This window comes from Catharus ustulatus, chromosome 6 (genome assembly GCF_009819885.2).
Source record: "Catharus ustulatus isolate bCatUst1 chromosome 6, bCatUst1.pri.v2, whole genome shotgun sequence".
In the NCBI taxonomy this organism is placed as follows: Eukaryota; Metazoa; Chordata; class Aves; order Passeriformes; family Turdidae; genus Catharus; species Catharus ustulatus.
In genome coordinates, this window is record NC_046226.1 from 19,309,227 (window position 1) to 19,330,145 (window position 20,919).

Consider the following 20,919-nt stretch of genomic DNA (forward strand, 5'->3'; position numbering starts at 1 on the left):
CTAGACTTTAGCTGCTGTTGGATGAAAGTGTTTTGTGCAGTTTTTGATAAATCTCCTGTATTCTAATTCAGATATTTTTTTTTAATTTTATTTTTGTTGGGGTTGTATTTCCTTTACAATGAAATATAGGATCGAAATATCTTTCCTGTTATACCAGGGCTTTATTTTAATTAGACTTGGGAATTTCTTATGAGATGTACAAAATTTGAAGCAGCAAGAAAATTATGAGAGAAAAAAATTAAATATCAGTATCTCTGTGGACAAAGAAATATCTTTGACAGAAGAGTATCTTTCCATATGCCTAACAAGGAAAAAATGATGTTAGAAATGAAATGGAAGTACTATTTGCATATTCATGCTTTACAGACAGGTAATGACCCCTTTGGAAAGATTTGTTCTCTTCCCTAACCCTCTGGAAAAACTTTAGACCACTTGTTTAAATTGACTTTTCATCTGCTTCTAGATAAGTCAAATGCCACAGGAGTCAGAGTAAAAATGTACTGACATTTATGCCATTGAATTGGGTGATACCCTTTTTTATTGAAGGAAAATCTTTAATAAGTTTCCACATATGTACATATAAAATCAGTTAGAAGTTACAGTTGTCTGTTCTCTTTATTTTAAATTTGTACTTGTTTATCATTGCTTGCCCTCTGTCAAACTCAGACAAACTACTCTGAGTTTTTGCTTCAAGTATCGTACAAAATCTAGATCATAGAAAGCCCAAAAAGAATAAAACTGTAAGTTTTAAAAACAGTATTTGAACCTATAGCTTTGCCTTTTTGGAGATAGAGTTTCTATCCCCTAAGTTCACCACCCATAAGGTGGAAAAGAAGATAAAGGCTGGTTTGGAATCAGATAGGTAATTTGGAAATGTTCTGCAACCAATGACTGTCACTATGGAATTTAGAGTTGGAATGTAAAACTCTCCTTGGTAAATTAAAGGCCAGATTTTAGCACATATTTTCATAGGTGGAACCCATGGGTTTTATTGAAGTGTGTCCTGTTCATTACCTTTCCCCAAGCGAAGAAAACATGCATTGTTGCTATAGCTGGTAGGAAAGTCCACAGAACTGCCATGGCAGCACATGGGGTGCAGAGATTCCTGCTAGCAGCAGCTGTGGGATGTTAGCATCTGTCTTACAGGAATTTAATTAATATCTAGGTTGATTTTCAGGTAAGAAATTACTTTAAAATATGCTTGTATATTTCACAGCTATCTAGGAAAATAAACCCATCTAATTTTTAACCAACAATGGATAAATAAATAAATTATGTGTCTGAGGGACAGGAAGAGCTAAGAACTTCACATTTCAAAATCTTCTGAATGAAATACAAATTGGTAGAAAGCAGGAGGTTGATGTTGCTTAATGTTGTTTGTTAGAAAATGAGCTGCCAGTCTCTGTTCAAAATCAACAGCTGTCTACATCCAGAGTTTCAAAAAGTAGTATTCATGTAGAGGTAGAAAATATCACATTTATCATACATACAGAGTTCTAAAAGACGTTATGACTATAGATGTTGAATTTTTGTTTTAATTTTAGAGAAAAGTCTTTTTAAAGTCTGGAAGAAAAGAGTACAGTAAATTCACAAATACAAGCCGCACGGAGTATAAGCCGCATATCCGGTGTGTTGGTAACATTGATGTCTTTGTCAATAGATAAGCCGCACCCGGAATATTAGCCACACTTTAGTTCACCGCGAACTTTCACAAAGTCGTCATTTAGTAACACAATCACGGGATCGCCGGGGCTTACTGGCTTACTGCCGACCTCGGAAACATTGTTTCCAAGTGAAAAAAGACACACCCTTTATTTACAAGCCGAAAAAGACAGGAACAATAGTGTGGTCATTTTGCGAGCATTCCCAATGGATCCGCGTTACCTTTAAACAGCCGCTCAGCCATGCGGGTAGGCAGCTGAGCTCCGAGCGGAGCCACATCTCCGTGCTGGCACAGGAGTGGCCGTTGTAGCCCTCGCAGCCCCGCAGGGTGAGCGGTCATTGTAGCCCTCGCAGCCCCGCGGCCGAGCGGCCGCTGTAGCCCTCGTGACCCCGTGGGGCGAGCAGCCACTCTAGCCCTCTCCCTGCGAGCCGAGTGGCCGTTCTACCCCTCTCCCTGCGGGCTGAGTGGCTCCCCCAGTCCTCTCCCTGTGAGCCGATTGCCCGCTTCATCCCTCTCCCTGTGGGGAGAGAGGCTCCCCCAGCCCTCTCCCTGCGAGCCCAGCCAGCCCCGTAGCTGCACAAGACTGAAAACACTTTAAAAAGTACAGAGAAATATCACACACTTTTATCGAACTGCCGAGGTAACTCGCCGAGGTAACTCACCCCGATAACAACCCCCGCCCCTCAGTAACGCCGCCATCCACAGGCAGGCAATAAGCGGTTCTCTGATTGGTTCATGGTCGGAACAATGGGAAACCATGGATTTCAGACTGTTTTGGCTCGGGACTGGACCAGCATGATACTAGGTAAGGGCAGATATCACATTTTTGTCCATAGATTAGCCGCACCGGAATATTGGCCGCATTTCTGGGTTTCCACCAAAATTTTAGTCTTCTTGCTGCGGCTTGTATTCGTGAAATTACTGTATATAAAATTTGCCCTGTCATTTCACATGTTATTTCTGGGTGAAAGGTGTTCAGTCTTCTTGAATAAAAACCTATCTTTATGACTCAGGCTATCTTAAATTCCAATGTCTAGTCTAAGAAAATAAATTTTCCTTTCCTGTATTAAATGCTGTTGAAAGTTATACATCCAAAGGGTAATTCATTTAATTTTATAAACAAGTGACAATTAAGTGAGATGAGCAGCTCTTTGATGACATATTTTCTGTTCCATTCTCTAATTAGAACACCTAGGCTCCTAGACTAGAAGATGAAACAAATTTGTACATAAAAAATGGGAAGAAGGAGAAATCGTAATGCAAGACTGTTAAGCCTATATCTTTTGACTGAAACTTAATTTCAATTTCCTTTTCTTCTGTAATCTCCTTTGTTTTCCTTTTATTGTTGTGGAAATAAAATTTGATTTGCAAAGAAAGCGTAGTTTATGAAAGTTAACAAAAAGAAGAGAATATATATGTATATATATTCATAAGAAAACACCACCAAAATTGAGCTGAACAATGTCTGTCTACTTCTAGTGGGAGTCGAATACATGGACCTATCTAAGTAATCTAATGTGAGACCTCTATCTTCTTCACATCACAGCCTGAAGCAAAAGGAGAAAGATGAATAGTGTAGACCAACTGGTGCTTTAAGTCTCCATAATAAGCTGTGTGTAATTTAAATCCTTGTTTCCTTCAGTAATTATAGCAATAAGGACAAAAATTCGAGCTTGGACTGAAATATATGTTACCAAGCTGGTAATCTGCCATCTTCACATTCTCCTGTAAAAAATAAAGTTGTGAGTCAACAGAAACAGAAGACATCATCCCAGAATAACTATCTGGAGATGGACCAACTATTATCTCATCAGAAGTTAATGCAACTATATTTAAAATTAAAAGCCAGAAAAAACAACAGACGGAAGGAATGCAGTCAGCAGCAAAAAAGCTTTGCTGTTTAACTGTAATTTTGATCCTGAACCTTTCCCCAGGGTCCTCTTCCATCTTGCACTGTATCAAGCAGTTGGCTCAGTGAGTGCTCTGCACATGATGAAGATAAGCTGCACATGCTGCTGTGTGTGCTTGGCACACTGTGGATCACACAGCACGGCTGCTTGGAGTGCTCAGAGTTAGTCTCAGAACTTTGTATCTCCCCCCCACAGTTTTAAGTTTCCCTTGCCATTCCTTCAACACCCTTCATGCTGTTTAATTTCAAACATAATACCTCCTGAATACAAAAAACAGAGAGTAATATTGTTTGAGCAGCTTTCTAAATTATTGTAAAAGGAACAGTAACATGATTATTTAGTCCTTGCAAATTTGATTCATTAACTGGAAGGAAAATGAGATAGTGGTTGGTCCATTGTTTTGAGGGAGAGAAAGATATTAGAGAAACGGTAATACCTTTTGTTACATCACCTTATGAGTGAAGGAAAAGCTGATGTTTGTACAAGCAGATCACTCTTTCCTCAAAGAAAAACAGAATAACAAACGCTTCTTTGTTTTCCAAAATTACAGCATTGCATGGTTGGTGATAAAGATAGAGAGATTAATAGTTTGGGGTATTTTTCTAGAAAAAGTGAAATATATTCAGTGGTGTATGGATAGAGATATAGATGCACTAGGGATTTGCGGGGTTTTTTTGTTTTGGTTTGGTTTTTTTTGTGTTGCTTTGTTGTTCTGGCTTGTTTTTTTTTAAAGTAAAAGTCCAGACTCAAACAAAACTCCTTTTAAACTTCTAAACAGTTTTGACAAAAAAAACCTAAAGTTGTAATATGTCTTGAGTGCTTTGGGGGTTTTTGTCATGTCTTTTTCAATACAAAAGAGTGTCTGAAACTTAATTTAGGAGAATGCCCAGGATTAGGAATTGTCGAACCTGTGTGAAAGCAAATAATCTCACAAAATTTCTTTCTCTTTTGAGCTAGGAAACAACAAGAACAGAATATGAAATTTTGTTTTTGACATCCATCTCATTCCCTGGTTTACTTACTGACACTTGATTTGGAATGACACTTCCTTGTCCCACTTTTCATAATTTGTCATCCCTTATAGAAAACAAAAGAAAATGGTGATGAAGCTAAGAGATAAGGAAAAAAATGTGTTCACTTATAATCCCAGAAGAGCTACAATTATATGTAGATTTTATATCTCATTTCTCTTTATCAGCAACATTCACAAAGAATGATTACTATTTGCTTTTGTAAGAACTTGGCAAGAAACACAAAAAGATGCAAGAAACTAACAGGTAAAAGTCTATTGCGCACTGAGAAAAAAGAGAGACTGACAAATGCACTGTGACGGATAAAACAGAACTCATTAAAAGCTGACAAGGCTACAAAAAATAAATATTATGCAGGAGTTATGATAGCATGGAGGATAAGTTGGTAGGAGAGGATTCTGAATCTGTGCTACAGATGGAGAGAACTAAAGCCCCCATCCAGTGTGATTATCTTACATTCTGGCTCTTGGGTACTCTTCCTGCCCATGCATTTAATCCATGAAGTATTCAGGGTTATGAGCAGCAAAAGGTGAGAAAAAATGCACTTTTAGAGTTAATGGCAACATTTTTAAATATCTGTCTAAAGTGTGTTGGTGAAGACTATAAATCTCAAACAAAATACAATCTGAATTTGGAGATGTGGGGGAGAGGTTTAATAAAAGACTAGCATCACAGTTCAAAAATGAATAAGTGATTAAAAGACTTAATGATGCATTTTTTCACCTGCCTTTTTCAGAATTCAAGCTGTGTACATACTAAATTTGTAATGCAGAAACTGGAACACACAGACATATATATTTAATAATAAGGAATGTTAGATTTCTGCAATGTACAAGCTGGCACGGCCAACTGAAACCCCATTAGCAAAAATGTGCATTTAATTAGCATGGTAAAAAGGATTGTCAAACTTCTTTCTACCCCACTACAAACCAAATCCAAAATTAAAACCATGCATGAATCTTGAGAGGAAATTGCCTGTTGTAGTCAGTGTGTAGTATTTGCAAGGTTTTTGTGTCTTTGTTCTTTTTTTTACAGTGATCACTTTAAATGTTCAATGTGCTCTAATGTGTGTTTCTATACATTTGGCACTGCTCTCAGATTGGTAATGATGAATTTTACTGGCAGAAAAATACTTGGTTCTATCAGATCATGGAAATAAGCTTTTTTGGGCTGAGGTTTGCATGGAATTGCACCAGGATGTGTGCACTGACCCCAAGCTGAGAAAACGTTTCATTTCAACAATTTTGATGGAAACTGATTGTTTCTGTTGTTTTCAGAAGATTTTTTAAAAAAATTTTTTTTTTTTTGCCTTAAAAGAGCTCAAGAGACATCACAATACTTTTGCCAGAGAGAAAATCAGGAGGGGAAAAGTGTAAGTACTGGTTTAGCTTATATAACATTTAACAGGATTAAATAAAAATGCTAGTGATGCAGAGAGTTTTACCCTAGTCTCTTCCAGCACTATGACTTCTTGACTTCGCATGGCAAAGCAATTCACATGAAAAAATTATTCTGAAGATGCATAACACAAAAAACCCCACCAAAACAACTACAATCAAAAAAAAACCCACAAAACCCACCAAACCAATAATCACCCGTGGAAATTTTTATTTTGTAGCTGATACATTTTTTAACTTGTTGCAGATGGAGATCTTGCTGTCTATCCTCAAATTTATAGAGATATGCAAGTGTACCAGGGTTTCATAGTTTCATAGTTTGGTAGGCTTCTGTGAGAAGCTGCTAGAAACTTGCCTTATGTCCAAAAGAGCCAATGCCAGCTGGATCCAAGATAGACCAGCTGCTGGGCACAACCAATCCAGTTGGTGACAACGGTGGCACCTCTGCATTTAAAATGAGTGAAAACACCCTGCATATCTTCAGTGGGAGAGGGGAGTGAGTGCAAGTGAGAGAAAGAACTCTGCAGACAGCCAGGTCAGTGGGGAAGAACTGGAACTCCTTGTGCCAGGGCAGGGGTTCCTCTGCAGCCTCTGGTGAGCACCATGGCACCATGGTGAGGCAGCTGTGCCCCTGCTGCCACGGAGGGCCAGAGGGAGCAGAGGTCACTTGGAGCACACGGAGAATGCCACGCTGGGTGGATGTGTCCAGCCAGGGTCAACCCAACATGCCAAGTGTGTTATAAAATGTTGCATCAAGTATATAAATGTGGCATCCAGTGCAGAAACAGGAAATATGGGTAGTAAGTTTTTCACTGTATGTAATATTACTCTGGATTTAGCAAGAAAGAAATAGTGGAGGACAAAACAAAAAGTATGTTAATAACCTAAATAATTATTACATTTTATATTTACTGTTTTCAGATGAAAAATGGTTTGCCTACTGCTGTTTCTTCTGAGACATTTGTCCTACCCCTTTCAATATGAAGAACCTTTTCTTCTATTATGTAGAATGCTGGCTAGACAAACATTGTCTTCTCTATATTTAGAAAAAATCTTTATCTCCTGTACATTCAAAAACTATGAACCATTATTCTACATATCTTTTCAAAAGGGTAACACTTCTAGCAGTACAAGTAATACCATTCTGTTGGGCTGCTCTAGGGGCAGAACCTGCTGTGAGACTGAAGCAGAATACCAGTGGCAGGGGAAAACTCTGACTGACAGCAACTCTGGCTGCTGCCTAAATGAGGTCAGTTCACACCCTTGGTACTTTTAGACAAAGGAAATCTAATCTAATGAGAAACTATGAGCTGAATTAACCAAAGAGCAAGATAATTTTACTTCTAGAAGTAATGAATTTTCATACAGGCAAATAGAGTTACCTTGTATAGGAAAATACAATTTCTTGTGTCTGTATGAGTTCTGTGAAATTGTTTTCACAAAAACAATATTAATAAGGCTAATTTTAGACAAATTTTCTATTAGTTTTGCTTGAATATATTTATGATAAGGGTCCATCTGGGGGAAAAAGGTCATTTTAACAAGCACTAAAAATCCCTTTCATGTTTTTTAGGTGACTGAGGAATGAGGGTTAGGAAAATAAAAACTGAAGTATGAAATTTCTGCAAAATCTTATGTTTGTGGCATAATTAACAAACATGAAAATGTCTTCTTCACAATAGAAATGAGGTGCACATATTCCTAGCCAGGAGATTCAGGTGTTGTCTATTATTTTGATCTTGATATGGGTCTGATCTTTTTCTTAAATATTCTCTTTTGGATCCTGTAACACAATTTCTCTTTGCAGTTTTTGGGAAAATTAAAAGCTAAAAACTAGGAATTTGGAAGGTTCAAAATACCAGAAAGAAAAAAAAAAATACAAAAGCTACCATGAGCTAAAATTGTGGAGACTTTGTATATTTCATGACTTTCTAAGGAATAATCTGTGCATTTCAGTCCTTGGTGCTGGCAACATTTTTATCTGCCAGAATAATTAGTAGCACATACTATAATAAAAACTCAGTTATTTCCCTCAGAAAAAAGACAAGGTATGTTATTTGCCCTCCTTAAATATCAGAAAATTTTATCACGTTACGAAAAGAGAGTTACTATTAGTTCTATCACCTTATCTGAAATTACAGAAAATTCTTCTTGCAATAAACAAATGAAGTAATATCAGATGCCCACCAAAGCATTAATAATTTTACAAAATATTATTTAATCTGGATTTTTCCCAGTTCTGTCTAATGAGATTTGCTGCTTGTGAATTAAGAGCAATTAGTCTACTCTTTAATGTATTCTATCCATCTGCCCCAAATAATAAAAGTTTCTTATAATCTATTTCATTCAGCAGATTTTTGTTTTCCCCCCTCTAAAGGCATGCTCTGAAGACTACATTTGTGCTGCTCACTCACTCTGCTGTCCTCCTTGTGCCTCTGGGGAAACAGGAGCACAAAGTGTGGGAGTAACTGTGATCTTCATAAGGTCTTAGCTGCTATCTGACTTAGCACTCTGAAGATATCAGTGCAGGTACCTGCTGAATATCCCTTCCTCAGGAGCACAGGAACCTCCCTCCCCTGTCCTAGCTCAAAGGATGGTACTGTCACAGTTGATTCTGACCCTGTCACCCAGTTTCACCAGTCTGTCTCATGGCCGTGGTTCTTCAGGGCATTATCCAAATTTTCTGTCCAGCAGAAAATAAAGCGATTGTTGTAGTGACAGAAAACTGGTCTCCCATAGGAGGTAACACAACTTCCACAGCCTCATGGGTTTCACTGCAATTTTGTGATGCTTCTATCAGTGACTGCAGGCACTGGTCCTGAGGAGTTCTTTTTGCAAGGGATCCCTACTGAAGTTATTCTCACCATGATGCCATTTGGCCTTGTAGGTGCAGCCAGTTCACAGGTGGGCCACGTAGGCCATCCTCTCTAATGAGTTTGTGAACTCTAAAACATGGACAAAGTTTTGAGCTTGAACATCACCATCAGTAGACTGTTTTGAATTTGCTGAATTTACATGGGGAATATTTACTCCTTGAATAACTCTACTCTCGAGTCTATAATCATGGATGAAATTGAGTTATGCCTCTAAGATCACCCTTGGAGAGCCTGAGTCACCCAAGGAGGCATCATCTGCTGACACCACCACCACAACACCAACAAAGAGGTTTGGGCAGCCTGCCTTAGGGGTCCTGAATCACAACCAGTACATTTTAAAATGTAGATATTCTGTCTGGCTTCAAATTTACTTTCTGCATATAAGCTAGAAAAACTGATAAGTGGTTATTTATTCATCTATGAATTGTTTAAGACAACCTTCAGGCTCTTGCAAATACAAAACTTCTTTAAACCATCAAAAATTTAAATAAATGAATGATTTAGATTCCCAGTCCTATTATATGAGAAACTCTACAGACAATTTGAGAAAATTAATTATTTAAAATCTTGTAACAGGTAGACAAGTTTGAGATAACTTTCCTTGCTACATTTTCAATGCTCAGCTCAAAAAAGAAACACTTTGAGATAGGCATACATCAAGTGACAGGATATAGAATCAGCATTCCATATAAAATGGAATAAAACACAAATTAAGAAAAATAATATTTGAACGTATATGAAAAAATGACATGGATAATACGGAATTTTCAAAAGCATGAAGTGTAGGTCTCTGCCCTGAAATCAGTAGTGAAACATTCAGTGACTTGTACAGGAGCAGATCAAGTACAAAGCTGTTCACATTTCTAACTCCTACTTACAAATAACTTTTATATATCTGAGAAACATACTCTGGTAATGAATATTCAGTTACTCTGGAATATTCTTAGCTTTCATTGGAAAAGTATATGAGTATATGACTACAAAATGCATGCTGCATCCAACCCATTTTCCTGGTGCTTGATAGCACCAGCACATAGTCTGTAATTGAACTAGTGAGAAAATTGATAATTGAACCAATTCAAATAGCTGAGGTACTTTTTAATAGATTTCACTTCTACTTGAAAAATGAACTTTTAAATGAAATGTTTCTAGCTTTAAAACCCTTCAAAATCTTTTAGGACTAAATATTGTTGAATTACACAGTGATTTTCTAGTGCAGAGAGGCAGGCAGAAATGCTTACATATCCTTTTCTGACAAAACTGTAATGACTTTTCAAGTGCAAAAAACCCATTTAAAGTTGCAATTATAAAAGAACTGCCAGAAAATACATAATCAAACACTACAGATGAGTCTGTGCAGATCTGTACATTTTCAGCTGCATTGCTGGCAGCATGGAAAACTGTCTACAGGATGCCTATTGACATAGCTACAGGTCAACTTTAATAATAGTAATACCTTCCACAATGTAATTGTTCAAAATGTGTTAGTTAATTACATGATATGGACATGAGTCTAGATAGAGCCCTTGAGAATTTAGTTTTCATTTCAATTAATGGCAATCTGAGATTTAACAGAGCAAAACAGGAGACTATGTAGTCTAGATATGATGTAAAGTGACTGGGAAGTACCACCAGAAGAATGAGGGTGTTTTTCAGAAAAAAAAGCAAATTATGATAAGGGATATCTTCTGCCTCTGTGGAACAGAGAGGATGTAAAAATATATTGCACATTCCATCCAAGATGCCTGTGTAATAAACTTGCATTATACCAAGTTAATTAATCACATGTGAGAATAATTTATCATATGAAATACAGAGATAAATTAGCAGGAGTACAAACCATTGTAGTTCCAGCTTATAACTGTGGAATATGGATCTCAAAACCAATCATATCCTGGGCAGAGAAAATTACAATCATAAATAATAATCCATTCAATGCCCTTCAGTCAGGAAATACAAAAGTCTCAGAGAATGTCAATAAACTAATTGAGTTTGAACAAAAATCAGGGTGAAATTTCAACAGAAAGCTGCAGTCAAAATTAGACAGCATCTAATTATATGGTTTTAATGGGACTATGAATCCGATTAAACACAGTGTAACAAATATTAAACACAAAGTATCAACTATAATTGCCTTCTGAAATTATTTTTCTGATTGGCAACTTAGAAAGAAAACAGGGAGAAATTTAATAAAAGGTAAAAAAGACTGACAGGAATCAAAATAGAACAAAAGAATTATTGCGTTGGTCTAGACTGACACTGCACCTATACCACTATCCTGTCCCTAAAGAATGCATAGGCCAATCCTTTGTTTTTCTCAGATCTAATTTTGGAGTGCAGAAGGCCAACACTACACAGAAAATGAGGCCTTTAGAAATCAATGAAAAGGTTCATAGACAAAGCATTAGGACAAGTTAGCCATGCAGTTTGGTCAATACCTGACAAAGCAATCAGCTTTTACTTTTTTGTCTTAGTCATACGTTTGTACTAAATAATAAGGTCTATTAGAAAAATAATTTTAAGGCCTCTGTACTTCCCCGTAAAGAATTTTTTCTAAAGATGATGGCACACTAAAAAAGGTATACACTCTTATAAATCCACTAGAACTATAGAAAAAGCATAGATTTTATTTTACTATTAAACATGGCATTAAGAAATTTAAAAAGATCATAAAATATAGATATTGACTCGATCTTTGTAGGCTTAATTGACCTTAATCGCATCCATATAAAATTTGCAATGTAATTACATGAACTCACGGTGCTATTTTCACCAATTTCTTTAATCTTAATCTTAATTTTTCGTAATGAAAATTCGTTTCTATAAAATATTGAATATGAGAAGACTGAAAGCATCTACATTCAACTGAAACCACATCAAATTATTTGATATTTAGTATCCAACTTTTGTATCAATAAAGACCAAAGTCTTTTAGTAATGTACTCTCTTGTTACTGGCTGTGTTGATGAGGCAAAAGACCTTTACTTCATGTATTATTTTTACACAATTAGACAATATTTTAAAAATAAAATTTTAAAAATAAAATCTGTTATGCATAGTAGTAATTCTGGTTGTATCTTCCCCACATTTCAGATTGACTCACAATCACTATTTTTTTATATATGAGGTTACTTTTAAAGTCTTGTTCAAAATTTAATCCTTGTTCATAGAGCTGTTCACCGCTGTATGGTTGTTGTGTTTCACTGATAAATTAGTCTCTTCCTGTTTATCAATTTGGCTAGCGTTTTGAGAAAAAGGGTGTTGACTAAAGATACTATTGATATATTTAGTTTTAAAGGCCATGTAATGCAGTTTCCTAAAGTCACATATATTTGTGGTGAATAGATATTAGGTCATCTGATTTAGTACAGCCACAAATGACTTAAATGAGTTTTGCATTATTTGTATAGGGTCCTGTGGGAAATTTTTCCACAGACATAAATTTCAATTATAGTAATTGTATCCTGATACTCAAACTAAATTTTCCTTCACTCAATTTCACCTCACTCTCCTCTCTCACGTTCTCAGAGCAAACCAAGGTTGTTAATGTCCTTTTGTAAAATAATAAACAATTATCTGTTTCTTCTTTATTACTGAAAGACAAAGGTAAGACAGGAACCCTTCTTAGTAAGGATGAAAAATGAATAAAGAAAGGGATATAACTAATGCACCAAAACCTCTGAAACTGTTTTGAAAAGAGGTGATAATCTCATAACCACTAAGCAAAGGCAGTGCAATTAGGTAATATTAAAAGGAAGGGTTGAGTGACAGCGATCTGAAGGGCAAATATGCCTCAACTTAATTTTCATGTCAGCTAGACCTTGATATGTATTTCAGAAACCAGCTATGAAGACATTAGAATGTGAGGAATGAGAAGAGATCCATATTTTTTCTATTCTTCAATCATTTTTTAACAAGATTACTTGCAGCTAAAGTATCTTAAGTAAACTATCACGGTTTTCTAATTTAAAAGTTACCTAATTCGTTACTTAATTCAGTTAAGTAGTGCCTTTGAGGTCAATGGGCATATTCTCAAAAAAGCTCAGGTCACATAGGCTTCAACACGAATTTGCTAGATTTTTCAGAGACATGGTTTGCAATGATCTTCAGTGAAAATTTAAGCTTTTAACAACCATGTCTTAACCGCAGTTTCTAAAATCATGCTGTTTCTGCTGTTCCACTGATGATTTGGAGTATTTTTTCTGTTTCCTATTCTTGATATATATATGCAGCAACACAAAAATTAGTCTTGAAACATGAGTTTTATTCCCTTTTTCAAGTATATTTAGTGTATTAAACAAAATCTAACTCTTAATTGAGTCATTATTCTTTCTTCTTAACTTTCTGTGTTATTACTTTGTCTTTAATTTTGGTAAGAATGTTATGACTTGCATTCAATCCAGGGCTAAAACAGCTCTGTCTTCTTGACTGTAAGCCCTTTTTAACGTCAATGCACCTAATACCAAGTACTCTTGCAGTTTCCTATATACGTATTCTTCTTTCCGTAATGTCCAGCATGTATTAAATTAGTAACAGTCACCCAAAGGAAGCATCAAGAGCTGGCAAAGACAAAAGTCCATCTCAGGATGCACCTGATCCTAATTATGTTATTTTATATCAAATAAAGGAATTTGATAAGACTGGATCCAGGTCTTGGCATGGTTCGTTTGTCTCACATGATTATGTGCACAATACTTCTTTTTAAAAATCAGTTGTGGATAATTATAATTTAGGAAATAGAGGAACGGCTTTTAGATTTAAAGAAATAAAGAACTTGGCTGATAAACTTCAGTGTCTGCTCACTGTGAACTTTGTGCTGACCTGTCAATTTTTTATTCTACAGACTTTTCTTTAAGCCAAGTAATTTTAAGTAATAAAGCAACAAATGATTAAATAGCACTGATCAAGTTTGGGTAGTGAAAGGGCTTGAATTCAAATAGTTCAGTGTCAGTTTACTCTGATGTAACTGTACTGAAGCAAAGTACAGAAACTTCAAGACTTAAATGTCACTAAGTAGTTACAAGAATTGACATTGAAATCAAAGTGCTCAAGGGTCTCACAGACAAAAAGTTTGGGATTCATTGTCTACCATATCCCCTCTGCAGTAAAGAGGTCAGAACAGGGGTTTGCTGGGTTACATGCTCACCAAAACATGGAAACTGTGTTTACACATCTAAATTTTTCAGAATTGTGTTTGGCCAGGAAAGATTCTCCAAGTAACATTTTTTTTTTTTTTTTTGGCAGGGGGAGGGAAGGAGGGGGAGAGGGGAGGGAGCAAAAATTCAATTCACTGCTTAATTATTTTCAGTTTCAAAATGAGAAAACTAATTATCCTAGTCTCTTGTATAGCACTGTGACACAGTATTTGTCAAAGTTTAGTGCAGCTCATGTGACTTAGATTCCCAGTTTACAACCTGGTCACTGAAAAATCTTTTCACTTGAGTCTAAGTCTTGATCTATGCCTGTACTATAAACTATGTCCAGTTTGATTGTTTACAAACAGATGTCATACTATTTCAGCTGAGACATCAAAGATGGTAAGAAAATTAAGAAAGCCACATCACTCCTTTGGCTATTTTTTGTAAAAGAACCTAGATGCTATATGGCTTTCTAACACAGATGAGCATTTAACATATATGTTCTTGTAGACAGTATCTTCAAGGGACAGAAAATATTCCATTATTTGATATTATATGGTAATATAATACTGTCCCGTAAACTAGTTGAATCCTGTCAACTAGTTACTTGGCATTATCATAATTTATTTTTTTCAGCTGAGGAACCTAATAAAATGATAAGCAGACAATAGGTTCATGTAAAAAAATCACAGACTTCAAATTACAGAGAATGTGCATATTGTGCCTACATTCCTATTATTGGATGGGGAATAGGTTCAAAATCACCATGAAAGTCACATTTTTCCTGTCATTCACAGATTGTCCCTAATGTGCTGAGTGTGAATCCACACAAGGTCTCAAAAGTGCACATGTGAAAAAGAAGGCATCTGACAATTAAATCTGCTGTGTATTTATTTGACCTTGGTTGTAACTCTGGCCATTAGAGTAACTTAAATTTCAAGGCAAAAGTAATATGTCTTGACTAGTGATAGCTATGGATGTATATAGGGTTAATTTAGAAATGTAGGAAATTGTGTCAATCCTTCATTCTGATGTTAAATAATACAGCAGAATAGAATCAATAAATATCAATATATTATAAAGCATTTTTATAGTGACATCATTAATTTTTCTTCTAGCAGGGACAATTACATTTTGACAAGACAGTCAAGAATCTGCAGAAGAATATATGAAAAGTCTAACCAGTCAAGGCAGTGACACTTTATTATTTTCCTCCCTCACCTAACTTAATGCATCTGCATGCAAGATTTGTCTGTGTCTTTTGGCATTGCTCAAATCCCAGGATGTTGTGTGTGGTGACTTTGAACAGATACCCTCTAGTGGTTACATTTTCAGTACAAAATGGATATCATTTGCTTATCAGAATGGAGTATTTACTTGAGAGCTAAAAAGATGAAAAGAGCACTCTTTTATTTTGCCCCTGTATCAGTAAAGTATAATAACCTTGGGATCATCTGCTCTCTGAAAAGTTAATTTCATTTCTTCTTTAATCAATTCAAGTGTAACACTAGGTGGCTTCATAGTCTCTTGTCCCTGTTTTGGACAGATATGAGAAAAATTTCATCTCCTGAAATGGAAATTTTCCCACTTTGAGCCGTGTGTAAAGTGAGAAGGTGAATGGGGAGGACAGGTCTCACCGTGGCTTGGTGACAGATGTCTCCCCCAGATCCCACAGGGAAAGCCAAGGTCCAGTATTTGGGATCTTACAGCAAGTGCTTAACACTTGTATGTTTGGAGGTAGATAAACCTGTTACTGGAATGCAGGTATACAGGGCCCTTGTGAATTCACTCCCTGGTGAAACCACATGATTAATTTCAGATAAGACACATGAATTACCTTCTTGCAACCACTGCTGGTTTTCCTCACACTGAAGACCATGGCTAAGATTCAGAAACATTCCCAGTTTCATTATATACTCTCAAGTACCCACTTACTATCAAGATCTTTAACATATATCTGTCGTGTATCATTTTGAGCTACATTTCTTACTTTTTAGTTTGTTTGGGTTTTTTTCTTTAATATAAAAACACCTTTCTTTTTAATAATGACTATTCCAAATTTATGAAAAAAAAATATTCCTTGAAAAAGTTAATGTTTTTATTCCAGTCTTGTAAATATGATTAATTCAACAATTTTGAAATAAAAACTCTGGCTGGGCAAATATGTGTTGCTACTGCATGAGAAACTTATCCACTCATTATGTTGCTGAGATGTGTCTGGAAAAAAACCTATGTAAAAATTTAATGAATTGCATACCTTAAAGGTCAACATTAATAAAAATCAACATATGCATTATTACACTCATAGAGAAAATAATGAGTAATACTTTCAGGTGTTGTCAAAGTCAAATCAAATAAAACGAATAAATATCACATTTTATCAGAAAGGCCATTCTTGCCCCTCACGACAGAAGAAAGACCTTCGGAATTTAATGTGGCTACCTTGCAATTTGAATTATGAGGTGATAAAGAAAAGTTCCTTCATAAATTTCAGTCACTGTAGTTGCTCACCACGTGTCCTTCAATGCTTCATGAAAATAATACTTTTTTTCTGGGGCTATTATGAAGTTTCTCTTATTCCCAGAAAGAGTTATTAGTTTTGGGAAAATTTTCAGTTCTTTCCAGTGATCTTTTTTCCCACTTGTCATCATGAAAATGTTGATAGAAGACATTAATATGCCAGTAGTATGGGAAATGGCAGGAATGGAGCATTGCCAGTGCCTATGTGTTAAGAAATTCAGAGTTGCTGATTGTTACCTTTATTAAAATCTATCTCCTTTTCCTACTGCCTTGAAAATTTCAGGTCTACTTGCTGAATTTTTGCCATTTCTTTTAATGGAAATAAGCTGTTGGCTGTATGTGTATGATTTCACTTATTGTTGATTTGTAGGAAGAGTCTCATACACTTAATCTGTGAGTAGTCTTAGATGTCAAAATATGAGGTCTTTAAGTATAGAAAAGATTTCCAAAGAAACATTGTCCTCAAACACATTGACCCTGATTCTTGTTTACACAAAGACCTCCTTACAGATTCTGGCAGCACAAAGGAACCCTAGAGTGTATTTCAATAAAATTTATGCCCACTCTAAGATTTTTTTATGCTGCCAGAAATGTGTAAAAGAAAATCAGGTCCACTATATCTGAGAGGATTTTTTTCTTTCAACTGTTGCACTGTATATATGAAAAGGTATTTCTTTATAACTTCTACAATGCCATCAATACAAATGTAGAGGTAAAAGGAAATGAATTTGTGGACTTAAAGAGGGAAGAAAAGTTAGGATTTTTCTGTTTTTAAAATAATCAAAAATAAGCTAATTTTATGAAAAGCAATAAATTGAAAATTCCTTTCCTGATTTATCTTTTATTATTCTATGAAGCTGAGATAGAGCATGCTAAATATCAGAAATGTTGGATTTGGACCATGTTTCAAAGCAGATTGACTGAAAAATGGCCTGCAGAAAATCAAGCCTGTGACCCTTCTTAACCATAGAGCACTCATAGTTGTTTTGCAATGATAAAATAAAAACCAGAAACAATCATGTTAAATGGTTCTTTGCTTACCTTGAAGAAAATGTGTTATGGAGGCAAATTTTTAAGAGCTCTTTTAGATTGACCATGAAAAGACATGTTTGGAATTATGTTGAAGGGACACATCCAGTGAATTATTTTAAAACTAGTACCTCTGGCCTTAAGAGTTAATTGCAGACAAAAAAAATGACATTTCTCTTTGATTACAGCCCATTTCCTGGGCAAGTTGAGTGCAGCCCAAGGTCAAGCATTTATATTGTCTCCTTGAATGTCCTTCCTTACCTGCAGTTCTCGCCTTGGCCTTGATCCATTTTAAATTTGTTTTTCCTTACATTTATGCCAAGATTCCAATGGATTCCAACCTTTCCCTGTGCAGCAAAACCCTCTTATTTTTGCTCTCAGTGGAATGTGAAGGCATAGAAAACAGAAGACAGCTTAGACATTTTAAAAGACAGTTTTTTTTCTGTATTAATTTGTCACTAGTGCATTATGTTCCAAGTCCATATTGACCTGAAATTTCCCTGTTATTGTTTGAAATGTATAGAAACTGAAAATCTTCTATACTCCTTGGCAGCATTCTCATACTTTGGGATTACTTCAGTGAGCTCCACGAGCATTGGCAGTAAAACAGGGGATCCTGTTGATAATCGTGGTTTGTACACCTGTTGGAAAAGATTCCAAACTCTTACTCTGCCCTTTCTCTCTTTTTATCTGCTCTTTCTCTCTTAGCTTTTGCTTTCCCCTGATCCCTCATTACCCCTAAGAACCTGTACATAGGTAAGAGGCAGACCGCTCAAATAGAAATTGTTTTGGGACAACAAGTTCCTCATGAACCTTAGCCAAGTTTGAATAAAAATCAAGGTTTTTTCCCGTTCTTGGAGGGGAGAACACAGTTTCCTGGATTCAGGTATAATAAAAGATAGTATCTGGACTTTTTAACCTGTTGGTGGTTTGTGTTAATTTATTTCATCAATCAAGATACAGTGAAACTTAGATTCTTGAACATATTGTCCTTCATGCATTTTCTTCTGATGTTATTATTAGAGATCTCACAACACTGAGTGAAAAATATGTGCCACCTATTATCATGAAAAGAACATGGAAACTTTGCCTCTGAATATCAATTATTTTATCTTCACAGACATGTAGAGAAAAAATGCTGAAATATCTTGGAGGAAAGCGAAATGGCAGTGTGAGTTGGAACAAAACGATTATTAATTAGACGAAGAGTAAAATATTTAGGTATTGTTATAAAAATTAGGTAGCTTTATATATATGTAAATAAAGTATCTGAAATATAGAATCTTCTTCCTCTATGAGATTTTCCTATGCTTTGTTTAGTATGTCTACTTTTTTCCCTGTCTCCCTTTGATTTATTGTATAACATATGTCTTTACTCAGCTTGACATCTATATATTTCTCTAGTTTGTTGGAATTTATTCCATTTTAATTACCAATTTGATAACTTAAAAGACATATAACATATAATTCCCAATGAATGAATAGTTCTCAGATGCTGGTTAGAAGTTCACAAGTCATATCCACCATTGCAATTCTCACATTATCTGACAGAACTGCTCTTTAACATTCACACAAGAAAACAGAAATAACCAACAACCCCACCAGAGGGGTGTCCAGATGACTAAGTATTTCTTCTGTTTCAGTGATATAATAGATGCCACAGCTGATACAGAATGAGATAAGGAAGTTTGAATATATGAACAGAGTGCGAATCAGAGTATTGAAGACGGAACGTTAACCTCAAGCAGCCTGCTTATCTTCATAATTACTTCTCATTAGTCATTTTGTAGGCAGATATTAAAAGATAGAGCTAAAAGAAAGAAAGTACTGTATCCACTGCACAACCTCAGTGCTGAAAGCACTATATAAAGCAAGCAAACAAATAACACATACCAAATCCACACAAAATCTTCAAAGACACGGGGGCAAGTGGTTTCAACTTTCTTAACACAATAGGTGAACTCAGCCAAAATCATACCATAGTTTTGTCAAGTTACCTTGCTGCAGTGTGTTTGTTCTGATACTAAAGCTGAATCTTCATCACTTAAAAGAAACAGGTAATCTTCCTTGAAAATATGCATAGGAGAAAGCATAGCAAAGTGCCTTCCTTGCCATTAGAGGACAATAAAGACTAGATGAAATGACTTTATGAAATTACACAAGGCTTGACTTGTAAAGGTAAAATAATAAAGATTTTATCTGAATTAAACAGAACTGGATAGAGAGACCACATAGCAGTTTAGGCCCTAAGTCCCTCACTGTTTTTGCAACTGCATCTGGCCAGCTCTTTTCCTGCCAATCCTGCATACATAGGCAGCAGTTCCAGAAGGGAGGGCTTGGGAATTCAGACAGGTAGGAGATGGATGATGAGAGGTCTTGTCCATGTAGGATTAAGGTTACTAATCTGGCTTGCTGTTCAAACTGCTGAAACTCTGATGGATTCAAGGCCCTTTCAGCATGCTTTTGGAGATGTGAATGCTCATTAGCTCCTACTATAAATGCACCATTTTACTGAGGCAAAAATCTTTTGTGATGTTGAGCAGAACCAGAAATCAGATCCCTTATGACAATGTTTATATATTTTCTACAAGGCTTGTTTCCCCTTGTAAAATGTACATCTCATATGCCTTGATCTATAACATCACAGACCTCCATAAACATCTTTCTTTTACTATAGTCCAGGTGTAGTCATTCACCTGAGTCAATATATCCAACACAATTAATTGAAATAAATCTATAAATCTTGAACAGCTGCAACTTTTGGAGAAAAAACATGCTTTATGAACACAGATCTATTGTCACCCCCCGCACAGTCACATTTTCACCTGCACACATAAAAACACAGACACTCATCGTATATGACTCTGTAGCCATTTTCAATAGCATTCATTCCACTTTAAACCACCTGCCAAAACAGCCATTTAATTAGGTTAAGCTGTCTGGCTTTGTGAAAAGGTTTTACTGTACTCTGTTGTCTTTGCCATAAAATTAATAGTTTGACCAACTTCTGAGGGGACACGTTTTTGCACTTGTGAAAGTCAAATTAAAGCCACCTTTGCCAAACAGAATAATAATAATATTAAAAATAAAATCTCAATGTCTGAAACTTTGAAAGCAACACTTCATTTATAATCTTTTCCTAGAGCCAAAGTACAAATTATGTAACAAAATAGAACTGCAGCTGCAAAGAAACCAAGACTGTAGCCTGGAGCACATGTTATCCTTGCAGTTCTTGGGGCAGTAGCAAGACAATGAAGATATCAAAGGACTCGTACTTTACTCTGCACAACATATTTGCTGCCTAGTTCACTGAAGAAGAGGGAGTCTCTTTATTTTGCTGTCATCTCTCTTACAC